Source organism: Sphaeramia orbicularis, chromosome 4, assembly GCF_902148855.1.
Source record: "Sphaeramia orbicularis chromosome 4, fSphaOr1.1, whole genome shotgun sequence".
Classification (NCBI taxonomy): Eukaryota; Metazoa; Chordata; class Actinopteri; order Kurtiformes; family Apogonidae; genus Sphaeramia; species Sphaeramia orbicularis.
The window spans coordinates 8,428,748-8,444,264 of NC_043960.1; the positions used below are offsets into that span (position 1 = coordinate 8,428,748).

Genomic DNA, 15,517 nt, shown 5'->3' on the forward strand with positions numbered 1-15,517 from the left:
CGTGTGGAGTTGTGAGGACGAGCTGGCATTGGACCGCATCAAAAACCAAAGAGACCCGCATTAAAGACCCAGTGCTATTTTTGTGACAGTTCCCAAATGATTTTATTTAGATGATTTTATTGATTTGATTTAGGTTTTATCTATTCTTCTGTATTTTTATCTATTATTTATTTGTTTATTTATATGTTTATTCATTCATTCATTTATTTATTTGTTTAATTTTTTTACAGTTCTATGTCTTTTAATCTATTCTCGTATTTTACTCTGTTATTTGTTTTTTTATTTATTCTTCTGTACAGCACTTTGGTCCACTCTGGTTGTTCTGAAGTGCTTTACAAATAAAGTTGGGTTGGATTGGATTGGGTTGGAACCTACGCATTCTCGACCTTTCGCGTGTTATTCAACGCCATTTGATTGCATGTCAATTTACGCCAAGATGTCCGGGTCACAAAACCCCAACCTGAGACTAACCCCAACTCTAATACTAACTGTAACCCTAACCCTAAGACTAACTGTAACCCTAAGACTAACCCTAACCCTGAGACTAACCCCAACTCTAATACTAACTGTAACTCTAACCCTAAGACTAACCTCAACTTTAACACTAACTGTAACCCTAACTCTAAGACTAACTGTAACCCTAAGACTAACCCTAACCCTGAGACTAACCCTAACTCTAAACTAACTGTAACCCTAAGACTAACCCTAACTCTAACACTAACTGTAACCCTAACCCTAAGACTAACTGTAACCCTAAGACTAACCCTAACCCTGAGACTAACCCTAACTCTAATACTAACTGTAACCCTAACCCTGAGACGAACCCTAACTCTAATACTACCTGTAACCCTAACTCTAAGACTAATCCTAACTCTAACACTAACTGTAACCCTAACTCTAATACTAACTGTAACCCTAACTCTAATACTAACTGTAACTCTAAGACTAACCCAAACCCTGAGACTAACCCTAACTCTAAGACTAACCCTAACCTGAGACTAACCCCAACTCTAATACTAAAACCCTAACCCTAAGACTAACTGTAACTCTAACTCCAAGACTAATCCAAACCCTGAGACTAACCCTAACTCTAATACTAACTGTAACCCTACGACTAACCCTAACCCTGAGGCTAACCCCAACTCTAATACTACCTGTAACCCTAACTCTAAGACTAATCCTAACTCTAACACTAACTGTAACCCTAACTCTAACACTAACTGTAACCCTAACTCTCATATTAACTGTAACCCTAACTCTAAGACTAACCCTAACTCTAATACTAACTGTAACCCTTACCCTGAGACTAACCCTAACTCTAATACTACAGTAACTGTAACCCTAACTCTAATACTACCTGTAACCCTAACTCTAAGACTAACCCTAACTCTAACACTAACTGTAACCCTAACTCTAATACTAACTGTAACCCTAAGACTAACCCTAACCTGAGACTAACCTTAACTCTAATACTAACTGTAACCCTAAGACTAACCCTAACCCTGAGACTAACCCTAACTCTAATACTACCTGTAACCCTAACTCTAAGACTAACCCTAACTCTAACACTAACTGTAACCCTAACTCTAATACTAACTGTAACCCTAAGACTAACCCTAACCCTGAGACTAACCCTAACTCTAATACTAACTGTAACCCTAAGACTAACCCTAACCCTGAGACTAACCCTAACTCTAATATTAACTGTAACCCTAAGACTAACCCTAACCCTGAGACTAACCCAACTCTAATACTAACTGTAACCCTAACTCTAAGACTAACCCTAATATTTCCCAAGTGATTTAACACCATTTATTATAAAATAATTCTCTGTATTTTGCATCTTTTCTATGAAAATCAGGTATTTTCCTATATTTACTTTTCTGATCAGGATGGGTGAAAAGTAACTAGGCATTAAAAAATGCTACTTAAATCCATATTGCTATTACAAATTTATTGAAACAAATGATTTATGTTTTTTTTTTTTACATGGGGAAATGAAAGTAAATCTTCATATTTCAACATAAGCACCAGTGGTGTCAACCAGTTTTCTCAAACAGCCAGGGATGGAATATATATGTATGAGAAATAAGAAAATAAGAAATCCCCATTAGTGTTGTCTGTTTAAAAAATGTTGTCATCATGACTTAAATGATACTAAAAATTCTATAAGCAGTTTCTAAAGCCTAGTTACTTTTCACCCACCCTGTAGATGACCATAAAAGCTCAGATTAAAGTTGATGGTTATTGTATCAAAAACAGAAAAAATGAAGAAACGTGACATTTTCAGTCAAGTCTATCAATAACTGAACATAAACCAAGTATCTCCATCCACTGTCATTGATCCAACTCCATGGGTTTTACTGGTGAATCAGTGTTGTAGAAGATGACAGTGTTTCCACGGTAACTACGGAGCCTCTGAATGTCCATATGTGCCATATCTGATGACCATGAAAAGATGACAAACTGCATTTTATACCGGTTATTTGGATGGATTGATAGGATTAATGGATCAACCGGTATTAAACATTTTAGATCAGTAGATGGTTTTGGTCACCAGTGGATTGGGTCTTTATGGGTTAAAAACATGCATTAAAAATCTACAAAGTAATTTGGAAGTTAATAGATAATGCGATTTATAGCTGCAACATTAACTCACATACATTCAGAAAAATTGCTGCCCTTGAAATCTAGACAGAAGCAAAACAGATGAGATGATAAAGGTGGCAAAAACAGTAATAACACTAACATAGGCCGTGTCATATTATAATAACAGAAGTTCCCAGAGGTAAAGTGTTTAGACTAGTCAGGCGTATATTAAGAAGCCTCTCTTGATATGACCTGCTTTCTTGAAACGAAGTCTGCGCCATAATAGGGCAAAATTTCTCATTTGAGACCAGGACTTAAGTGGAACAAGGACCTCGAGCTGAATCAGAGCAGAAGATTAAAATGAGGGGAGCACTGTAGTCAGCATTATAAGACAACAGCACCATGCTTTGTCAGAAAAAGGAAAGTGACTCTGCATCATGGAGGATTTTCTCAAACCCACAGCAGCAGCAGCAGCAGCAGCAGTGTTGCTTTTAATCGATTCTTAATAGCATGTTTAATATTTAACCGAAACATAAATGATTTTATTCCCAGTTGTGTTATAAACAGACAAAACACTGACGACTGATGGGTGCTTCCTTCCTTGGCCTAGTCCCCTGGCAACGGAAACCCAGCGTGGTTCTGAAAAGAGGACATGAGCCTGGGAAACTCTTTTAGGACAGCAGACGGGAGCTCAAAGCGCAGCGGGAACGGAATGTCCAAAAAGGGAGGAACGATACCCCCGGCATAACCGGACGCAAAGCGCTGCCGCCCATTGTTGCCACTGAGCTTCCTGTCTTGTTTCTAAATGTCTGTATTTACTCCTTGATGCCCTTGTGAATGTGAATGTTTAGGACACAGCCAGCAGGTGCAGCACAGGCATCGTAATGTGGGTGGAAAAGTCACAATGGGCAACAGTTTGACCTCTGTGTCTTCACTCCAACATTTATAGCTATATAATATGGATGATATGATGGGATGGATGAGCAGTGAAGAAATAATGGGGTATAGTCTTAGATCATAGAGTAAGTGGTGTGTGTCCTTAACCCAGTGTTTTTCAATCTTGGGGTCGGGACCCCACACGGGGTCGCCTGGAATTCAAATGGGGTCGCCTGAAATTTCTAGTAATTGATAAAAAATTAAGAAAAACTTCTTAATAAAATAATTTATGATGAATTGACAGAGACAATTCCAATCCATAAAAGACATGACAAACTATGAAGCTGAAACTGAAGCACTGTGGTTCTGTTTATCTGTCAAATGTTCATTGTGGTCGGTTTCAGATGTTCTTTCATAATTCATAGTTTGAGTTGTTTGTTCAGTATTAATTGTCAGCCTTGTAAATCCAAGCTGGACTGACTATACATATCCTGACCAAGGAAAATCAAATTCTCACTTTGTGCAATAATCTACACCTGGCTTTTCTGCCTCCATCCATAATAATATACATTATTTAGACTAAATGTCATCAAAATTAACATTTATTTGCAACATAGTGTAGCAAACTATTACATGATCAAAAACAAATTAATTTTAGCCAAAAAATGTCTCTGTTTTGAAAGTCTGGGGTCACCAGAAATTTGTGATGAAAATGGGGTCACGAGCCAAAAAAGGTTGGGAACCACTGCATTAACCCATTAAGACCCAGTGATACATTTGTGGAAGTTCCCGAATGAATTTTTCTCTCTATTTAACCTTTTTCAAGTTATTTATCACCATTAATTATAATATTATCTTTCATGTTTTGCATTTTTCAGTAAAAATCAGCTTTTTTCCTATATTTGATTCACTGATCATGTAGATGTCCATAAAAGCTCAGAGTAAATTCAAAGGTTATTAGATCAAAAATGAGGGAAAAGTGACTTTTTCAATGAAATCTATCATTAACTGAACATAAAACAAGTGTGTCCATCCACTGTCATTGATCCAACTCCATAGGTTTTATTGGTCAATCAATGTTGTAGAAGATGACGCTGTTTCCATAGTAACTATGGAACCTCTGAATGTCCAAATACGTCCAAATAGGTCATATCCGATGACCATGAAAAGATGACAAACTGTGTTTTACACCAGTTATTTACAAGTATTGATAGGATTAGTGGATCAACAGGTATTAAACCGTTTAGATCAGTAGATGCTTTTGGTCCCTAGTGGACATTTGGGTCTTTATGGGTTAATGAGGTCAATGTCACACTTGTCTTATATCAGAAACACTGTAACACATGATTTGTATGAATGTACAAAACAAACCCATGTTCTCCTCATATCTGATGTGCACGGGCCTTGATTTGATGTTGATTCTTCATTGTTTTGAAGATTCCATGGGTTTGATGTAGAGGTAAACAGATTCATTAATGACCAACTGGCTGATGTTTGACCGATTATGAAGCTATACAAATGATCAATATCACGTTCTATTGTGTCCAATGATTAATGTCAGACTTCACAAATAGAATTTTTAACTTTAACCCTTAAAGTCCTATAACTGTTTTTTTTATTAAATAATGACAACTCCAAATTTTTCTTTGTTGTAGTGTAAAAAAAAGTTACATTACATGAAAATGTTTACATTTACAAACTACCGTTTCACAAAAAATGTGAATAACCTGAAAAACCATTAACATCCTAAAATGTCTTTAAAAAAATTAAGTATAATCATACCAATATACCGTCTGTTATTAATATTTTGTGTATTTGTAGATTCATTGAGCTGTAAGTTGTAAGTTGGACCTGGATGACCTTTGACCCCACGGTGATGGGAGAGTGGTTGGTGGGTCCTCTTGTTATGCGTGTATAAATGAGTTGATGAGGCATAATATTGTTAAATTTGCACTTATTTTTCTTAAAAAATTCTAAATTGTTCATAATTCTTCAAGTTATTCACATTTTTAAAAGGACAATGAGTAGATGTAAATATTTTCAGAATGTAATTTTATATTTTTCACTCAAAAACATAAGAAAACTTGGAGCTGACATTATTTATATTATTATGCTATTATTTTACTGGTCCGGCCCACTTCAGATCATGTTGGCTGAATGTGGCCCCTGAACTAAAATGAGTTTGACAGCCCTGCTGTAATGTTAAAGTAGTGAGAGCTGCTTCTTCTCTTAAAAGAAACTCTTTCACTTGTTCATTGCTTTTCCCATCATCCTCAAGGATAGATAAAGGATTAATGATTATCCCTGTGAGTTAAAGCAAAATCCAGGAATCTGCCAGATCAGCGACTCAGACTCAATAACCAGGCCGACAGTGGAAGTAGGTTTGTGGTTAAATCTGTGAGACTTATATCCTGTAATCCATGGGTTCTTGTTCTGTAATAAAAAAAAATCTAAGCCCATGAATAGACAGTGGAATATGTCAAATCATGTATGTCACTGTCAATGCAGGTGTCCTACTTTAACCCATAAGGACCCAGTGTTACTTTTGTGGCAGTTCCCAAATGATTATATTCTCTATATTTAACTATCCTTAAGTGATTTGCCATTTATTGTATATTATCTTCTGTATGTTGTGTTTTTTTCAGTGAACATTATAGTATTTTCCTATATTTAACTCACTGATCATGTACATTTTCATAAAAGATCAGATTAAAGTTGTTGTTTCTTTATTATTTTTTATTTATTTGCACATACAAATATAAAGTACGACAAATACATGTACATATCTCTCTTGGTAGAGAGAAAGGTACGAAAATGTGCAGGTGAGGTCGGAAACCCGAATTGCTTATAGAATGACCTCACCTGACCTAGCAATATTTTAAACAAAATACTGTAAAAGAATGTAATTTGCATACCTTCCAAAAGTAGAGGGATAAATGAAAAGACATAAAGTAAGAAATGATGGTTTGTCTCTATAAACATCATTTCTCTCTAGTTGTGGATATTATATCAAAAATAGATAAACTGCAGAAAAAAGTGACTTTTTCAAACAAAATCTATCTTTCACTGAACATAAACCAAACTGTGTCCATCCCACTGTCATTGAGCCAATGCCATGCTTTTTATTGGTGAATCAATGTTGTAGAAGATGACGGTGTTTTCACGGTAACTATGGAGCCTCCTGAACGTCCAAATGGGTATATCTGATGACCATAAACAAATGGACAAACTGCATTTTACGCCAAATATTACATGGATTGATAGGATTAATGGATTGACAGTGATTTAACTTTTATATCAGTAAATGATTTTGGTTGCCATGGGATGTTTGTGTCTTTATGGGGCACTCAGAGGCTCATAGTTACTGTGGGAAACACCGTCATCTTCTACACATTGATCACCAGTAAAACCCATGAAGTTGGATCAATGACAGTGGAGACGACACTAGGTTTATATTCAGTTAAAGATAGATTTTGCTGAAAAAGTCACTTTTTCTGCAGTTTTCCCTGTTTCTGATATTAGAACCTCTGAATTACTCTGAGCTTTAATGAACATCTACATCACAGGTGCCAAATATGTGCCTAGGGCCAAAACCAGCCCGCCAAAGGGTCCCAGTCCGGCCCCTTGGCATGAATTTGTGAAATGCAAAAATTACACTGAAGATATAAACAATCAAGGATGTTAAAATCATTTTTAGGTCCAATTCAGTCTCAAGTGGGTCAGACCAGTAAAATACTATACTATCATAATAACCTATACATAATGAAAACTACAAATGTTTCTCTTTGTTGTAGTGTAAAAAAAGAAGTAAAATTACACAAAAATGTTTACATCTACAGACTAGCCTTTTGCAAAAAATGTGAACCACCTGAAAATTCTTTAGAAAAATAAGAGCCAATTTGAACAATATTACACCTTATGTTTATCATTATTACATATGCATCACAACTTACAGATCACAATGGATCTGCAAATAACACAAACATTTAAGTAAGAGGCAGAATACTGGTAAAATTCCACATACTTCCATATTTTGTTTATGTTATGTTCAAGTACGGCTCGTAGATGTAAACATTTTCATAACGGAATCTAACTTTTTTTTCACTCAAAAACATAGAAAAAAAACTTGGGTGTTGACATTATTTATCAGTTCTTATCCTATTATTATATTATTCTAATGGTCCGGCCAACTTTATATCATATTAGGCTGTATGCAGCCCCCTAACTAACATGAGTTTGACACCCAGATCTACATGATCAGTGAAATAAATATAGGAAGATACATAATTTACACTGAAAAAACTCAAAATAAAGAGGGTAATATTACAATAAATGGTTAAAAATCACTTAAGAAAGATTAAATATAGAGAAAAATTTACACAAAAATAGCACTGGGTCTTTATGGGTTAAGGACTGGAAAAATGGAGCAGTGAATCTAGTTAAAATCATGCTTGTAGATAAAAACTGTAGATTAACCCTTTCATGCATAGTGGTCACTCCAGTGGACAGTTCTTCTCCAGCTGTTCTCTTGTATATTCATGGGTTTTGTTGTTTTAGTTCCATATCAGCCAACACAATGGACGCTTATACACCATCTCATACACTGACATTCAGACCATGACTGTAACTTTACTGTTCTAGATAACCCTGATCTGCACTAACATGTTTGAGTGTAAAAAAATTGCTAATTGTTATTAGACTGTGATTAATAGTTTTGTTTTTAAGCAAAAAGTTGCGAGGTTTTTTTGCATATTATCCTCATGCAGGTATGTTAAATGTGAGAAAACATCGGATTAGCGGCATTAGAATGTTTTTATTTCATAGTTTTCACACAGTATATCAGTAAATACATGTTTCTTTGCTTCTAAAATTAAATGCATGGTGTCCAGCTGAGTGGACATTTTTTTAACTCTACCACTCTCAAAATAGAGGTACGAGATCAGAACATTTATGTACCTATAAGTACATTTTTTAAGAAGGTTCTCTCAAAAGTACAATATTGGTCTTTAGGAGGCCAGAATTGCACCCTTTAGAGTATGAAAAAGGGTCCAAATATGTAAAGTACAAATTTGTACTATAAGGTACCCTGCAGCATTAAAAAGGTGTGTAGACCATGAGAATAGGCTATAGGCTAGGAGAACTGAACAGTAGGCCTAATTATAGTTCAAACATTAGGCATAGCACATTATTTATTATATATCATACTGTAATTACTCTATATTATATTTAATAATCATTTGTGTTTTAATTTAATAGCCCAATTAGCTCATTGATTATAGCTTAATAATTTATTTAGCTTATTAGAACCTCTGCCATAATCTCTGTTTTATCCAGTTTTCATTCACACCTTCCGTGTCTTGATGTTGTAGCTTGCCTATGCGTTTTATGTTTTTTTTTCTGTTTGTCCACCGGTTCAAACTTAATCATCATGGCATTATCACACTATATGAGAGTTTTCTTTCTATGTAAAGTACTTAAGGTACAAAAATGGACCATTTCGAAAGGGTACAGAAATGTCTCTCAAAAAGCGACAAGCATTTGTACCTAGGGATGGGAATCGTTAAGAATTTAACGATTCCGATTCCATTATCGATATTGCTTATCTATCCGACTCCTTATCGATTTCTCTTGTTAATTCTCATTGAGTGAGGGAATAAAAGAGTACAAACGGGTGTGTTTGCATTAACTGTCTTTTATATTTCCATCTGCACAAAAAATATACCATATACAGTATGTACAAATCAGTGGCGATTTCTCATAGACTGCAAGGGAAGCCCGGCTTCCCCTAAAATTACGAAAATTAATGGTTAAATATGTTCGGTTGTGTTGACATTTTATTAACTACAAATGCGTTAGAACACGTTCATCTCACAGATGAGTTCGTTCAGAATCAGCTTTATCACAAACCAACAGACGCGATGTTGTTCACTTCTCCTCCATTCCCGTTGCGCTGTTTTCTCCTCCATCTCTGCTCAGTGCATTTGTCCGTAGACTGTGGGCGTCTCTGGGCTTCAATGGGAATGAATGGAACAGTTTTTTTTCATTGCGTCAAAACTGGACGGTAATTGGATAAATGCCACGATGTTGTCCCGCCCCCGGACGCCGGGTGTCTCTGGGGGTGAATGGAGCTGTGGGCGGAGCTCGGCCGGGCTGGACGCCAGAATCCCACGTGAACATGATCAGTGAGTTAAATGATCGGTCAAAAGGCTGAACCCCGTTTGATTGACAGCTGTTTTCAGATCTGCTCCTTCACTGACACAGTTCAGTTTAATACCGTCGCACATTCTGCTGTGAATTCAAGAGAGAAACTACTACGAAATTACTCATTCATTTCTTGCACTGTAAATAAAACCCACTCATTGTACTTCCTTGTTTCAATTTAACATAATTTCAGCGTTTTCTTGTTTCAGTTACATAATTTAATCATTTCTTGTTCGAGTTTAATATTGTTTTGTAGATAGTTAAATCAATCAAACTGTCGGCTAGGTCGCAGTGAAAGGAGCATCTCTAGTTTAAAAAGGCTGAAGTCTTACACCCACAATACAATGGGCCAAGGCAATCTAAGCAGCCCAGCTCTGCTGAACATTCAGAGGACACTGGTCCAGTCCCTGGGAAAGACGCCTACTTGGTACGATAAGGTCACTGACCATTTTCTTAATTCTTTTTTTTTTTTTTTTTTTTTGTTTTGTAAGCCGACAATGAGCTTCCCCTGTCTGAAAGACAAGCAGCCGCCACTGGTACAAATAATAAGAACAGATGATGCCGGTGTGGGATAAAATATGGACCTTGTAAAATTTGGACCTATTTGGAATTTGCGCATGCGCGAGCGCAGCCTTACCGGATGTCAGGTTCAGCGACCCCTAACCCCTAACCCTAACCCCTAACTATGCGCAAATTCCAAATAGGTCCAAATTTTACAAGGTCCAAATTTTACAAGGTCCGTATTTTATGCCACACCGGCCCGGATTGGGGGCGTACAGTGAAAGTGAAACTAAAGACTCTCAACTAATTCCTCTATTGCTGCATTTCTATTACGTGGAACCGGTTCGACTCGGCTCGGCTCCCGTTGTTGTGCACCTCATTTCCTTTCCTTCTTACCTTCGGAAACTTGTATTTGACGAGTTACGACGTTTATTGCCCACACCGGAACTGGCCCGGCGTTCACTCTGCCGCTACATTCACAAATGCCGCTAGGATAGAGTATCAAATACGTGACATTCCTGTAAATGATTCACATGCTGTGGACAAATGTTTGAGGATATTGGAGGGATTCCACCCCTTTTGAAGACATGGAAGCTTTGCCAGTGTTCCAAGTAAGTGGACCTACTGTCGTCTGTTTAGACCGTTTCTGCCTCAACGCCATGTTGGTTACGTTCTGACCAAAACAGTTGCGTGTGACGGTCATTGCGTATGCACAACAAAGGCGGAATCGATAAGCAGAATTGTTAAGCAGGCACGCAAACGATTCCAAGGAATCGAGCTACTGGGAACCGGTTCTCAAAAAAAGAACCGGTTCTCGATTCCAATCCCTATTTGTACCCTTTTAGGTACAAGCTGGTACCTTTCATGCCTAAAGAGGAATAAAAACACTCAGGAAAAAATATTAAGTTTCTCATAATTCATGCATGAAAGGGTTAACCCTTTCATGCATACTGGTCACTACAGTGGACAGATATTCTCCAGCTGTTCTCTTGTATATTCATGGGTTTTGTTATTTTAGTTCCATATCAGCCGACACAGTGGACGCTTATGCACCATCCCATCCACTGTAATTAATGTGTGTGATGGACTGCAGTGGGACGAATAAGACACTGAATGGTTGGATGGGAATGAATATTTTATGCAGATGGAGTTATAGAAATACATTTTTTAAAGTTTTATTAATGTTTTAGTTTTTATTAATGTCTGTTTTTTTAATGAGAACATCAGCCTGTTCAGGGACTACAGGTGGAAATTAGCACTAGTGTTAGAACCTGGAACACTACAGCTCTCCTTTTTAATGTTAATATATATTGTCCATTGTCCTTGTCTAAATAAATAAATAAAATGGAAAAAAAAATAACTTTACTGTTCTTGATAAACCTGATCTGCAGTAATATGTTTTAGTGTAAATCAACTGCTAATTGTTATTAGACTGTAATTAACAGTTTTCTTAATCAAAAAGTGTATATTTTTTTGCATATTATCTCCATGAATGAGTAACAACTAGTATTAGAGTATGATAAAATTGATAAAACGGCATTAGTGGCTTTAAAAATGTTTTCATTTCATGGTTTTCATACAGTTTATCACTTTCTGATAATGCATTTTAAATACATGTTTCTTTGCTTCAAAAATCAAATGCATGAAATCAAATGTCCAGATGAGTGGACATTTTTGTAACTCCATGAAAAATAGGTTCATAAAAATTTCAGTTGCATTGTTTGTTTGTTTTTTCATGCCTAACAAGGAATAAAAACACTCAGGAAAAAAATCTTGATTAAGTTTCTCATAATTCATGCATGAAAGGGTTAATATCCCCCACGTGCACCTGCTCTGTTACTTTAACCCTTTCATGCATTACTGGTCACTCCAGTAGACAGCTATTCTACAGCTGTTCTGTTGTATATTCATGGATTAGTTGTTCTTTTCGTTGCTTTTTTTTTTTTTTTTTTTTTTTTTAACACATATCTTTATTAAAGTTTTAAGACACTGCATATCTTTTCTGACATGAATTGATAACATGATGTAGATCTCTCCTGAGCATAAACCCCCACAATCACAAGCCCTCCCCATAATTTTCACACAATTTATCACTAAATATATGTTTCTGTGCATCAAAAAATTAAATGTGCGGTGTCCAGCTGAGTGGACATTTTTGCAAACTTCATGAAAAATAGGTTCATAAGAATTTATTTTTTCATTATTATATATTTTTTAAATATATTTTTTCAGTTTTTCCAATTATTTTTTATTTTATTTTATTATTTTATTTTATTTATTTATTTATTTATTTTTCAGAAGAAATTTTTCAATCGCATTGTTTTTTTCATGCCTAAAGAGGAATAAAAACACTCAGGAAAAAAAAGGTTCTCATAATTTGTGCATGAAGGGGTTAACACTGTGCATCAAACATGTGCATGTGTGTTTTATACTTTGTATCTATCATTTTCAACGCACAAAAGCCTGAAGTGTAAGGAAAAACACCCGCCAGTGATCAGACCATGACACCACACACACACGCACACACACACACACACACACACACCAGGCTGACTTAAGCTGTTCACGTGACGCGCGTGACGCCGGTGGTGATGTGACGTTGCGCCATTGGACAGAACCATAGTGGAGCTGTTGAGTCAACACGATGCCTACCCTGGATGATGATGGTGATGATGAAGAGGATTTGGATTTCAACTACACAATAAAAAAAATAAAAACCACTCACAAACGAAGAGACAGCAACTGAAAAAAAAAAAAAAAAAAACTGTTAAAACGGAACCATTTGGAGCTGATTTCCGTCGGGCTCGTGCGCCTTTAAGCGGTGTCCTGACATGCCGTTACCGAAATGATCAGCTGAGAGGAAAAATCCCACCGACAACCAAAGTGACAGCCTTAACTGCCTTCATCCCAGTCCAAGGAATGTCATGTCAACTCTTACACAAAACAAATGTGTCATTGCATAAATATGAATAAAACCTCAAACATATCTGAATAAATATAAATAAACCAAATGATGTCATGCATCATGTGCGGATGCGCATCTCTCCACAAACAGGCCCAGAGCGCACAGTCAAGTTTGTCTTCTCACATGATTTTGTCTCATAAATATAAGAAAAACAAGGCGCATTTCCCCTGGAATGAGAACAGGTTGGTGGTAATCTGTGATTCCACACAGCACAGATGCTCAATGTGGGGAAGTGTCCAACATTTCCTGAGGTATCATCATATTATGTAACATCCACACACACGAAGCAGGATGCTCTCTACTTGTCTACCCGGTGTAGGATGCAAGACAATCTCCAACAGGAAAAAAAAAAAAAAAAATCTCAGAATCATATCAAATGAGCAGAAATGTAAAAATCATGTCTGTAGGTGGATTACCTTCCAGTGGGTTTTCTACCATTCTCCCCGGAGCGCCGTCTTGTGCCGTGGTGGAGATGCGCTTTGGGACCCCGGCTCCGCTCACTGGTACCGACCTTTGATTTGTCATTCGCTGACAGTCAAAGGTCAACCGTAAAACCGTCCTGTAGCACGCGCTGTCCGTTTATGGATTCCCCGGCAGCTCTTAATGAGCTGTCATTAAACTGACAGAGTACAGAGGAGCTACGGCATCACCATAAAATTACATTTTGGCTCAAGCAACAACACAGTCTGAGGATGGCGCACGGTAGATCTATAAAGCTGTGGCTGAGCGCAGGCAGTGCATCAGCAGAAGGTGGACGCTCATCAGTCTGTAACAGGAGAAGCTGCGCCTCTGTCAGTGCGCACAAAACCTGGGATGGACTTCAGAGTCTGGATGAATGCAAGAATGGTTTTATGTGTGTTTTTATTACAACAAGGAAAGGATTTATTCTAAAGGACAACTGCTCTGTACAAAAAAAATAAATAAATCCTGTTTGTTTTTACAGAAAAAAACAAACTGGCAGCTGCGGGTTCCAGAACAATACTGTAAAGAATAGACCAATGGCCCTGCAGCTTACCGGCCAAATGAAAAGCTTTGGGAAATGTGTCCAGATGCCATTGTATTATCACCCAAGTTCTGTGTATTTATTATATTACAGAACTAGCCCCTGGTTTTGGTCATATTCCAATCAGATCTGTAAAAAATTCAAATTCCAACTTGATATCATTGATACTTAGTGATTCAATCCACTTCCTATCTGTTATAATGGGAAGAAGCTGTATACCAAGTTTGAAGTCAATCAGAACTGTAGTTTCGGAGAAAAAGACGATTGAAATGTTTTCCCCATAAGAGCCCATGTTAAATTTTCCATCAGTTCCTGGATCCAGAAGAAGATCCTGATCAGCATGTGGACATTATGTTTTGGTCATCTCCCCATCAGGGCTGGACTGTAGAAATTTACACTGGATATCATTTATATTTACTGAGTTATTGCATCGATCCACTTCCTATCTCTTATAATGGGGAAATTATTCAAAGTCGCACCAAATCCAGAATCAGACCCGGATCCAAATAATTTCACTAACTTTTGTTGACATCATCATAAAGAAGCTGTATACCAAGTTTGAAGTCAATCGGAATTGTAGTTTTGGAGAAGAAGACGATTGAAATTTTTGTAATGGACGATAGACGACACCAGACGACGCATGACGACAGTAGTTTACAGCCTGTCAGCCGGTAAGCGAAAAACACATCCAACTGTAAACATATTTATGGGGTAATATGTAGATTTAACATTTTAAACATGTAGATTTAACATTTTAAACATGTAGATTTAACATTTTTAAACATGTAGATTTAACATTGGATTTAAATGGTAAATGGACTGCACTTATTAGCACATTTTCTACACCTTCATGGTGTCCAAAGCACTTTCCAAATCACTAGGTCCAACTGGGAGCAATGTAGGGTTCAGTGTCTCCATGGACAATATGGACAGTTGGAGCCAGAGCCATACATATATATATATATGTATATATATGTATATATATATATATATATATATATATATATATATATATATATATATATATATATATATATATATAATGGTTGCTTTATATATATATATATATATATATATATATATATATATATATATATATATATATATTATATATATATAAAGCAAACCGTTTATTTCAACATTATGGTCTTGCAATTTAAACGGCACCACATTGTTTTTCAGTTTACAGTTGCTCTAAAGATGCTCTACAGATGCTCTAAAAGTGACGTTCTAATGTTCTAAAATACACATTCTTATCACTTTATGTGTGTTTGTCTTGTATTTTTTAAACTTACTTCTTAGATTTTTAATTTTTTTTGGCACTTACGGACAAGGAACCAAATTTGGTAACTTCACTGACCTTGATTTTCTACATGAAAATT

The 15,517-nt window shown here is 36.4% G+C and overlaps 1 protein-coding gene across 1 annotated transcript in view; it reads right to left on the reverse strand.

Moving 5' to 3' along the window:
- The window catches only part of LOC115418093 (putative tyrosine-protein phosphatase auxilin), a 247,364-nt gene extending 233,798 nt beyond the window's left edge, over positions 1–13,566 (reverse strand). The window contains exon 1 of the mRNA XM_030132417.1: positions 13,549–13,566. The gene's annotated coding sequence lies outside the window, so the exon portion shown is untranslated. The remainder of the gene's footprint in view (positions 1–13,548) is intronic.
- Positions 13,567–15,517: the final 1,951 nt, after the last annotated feature.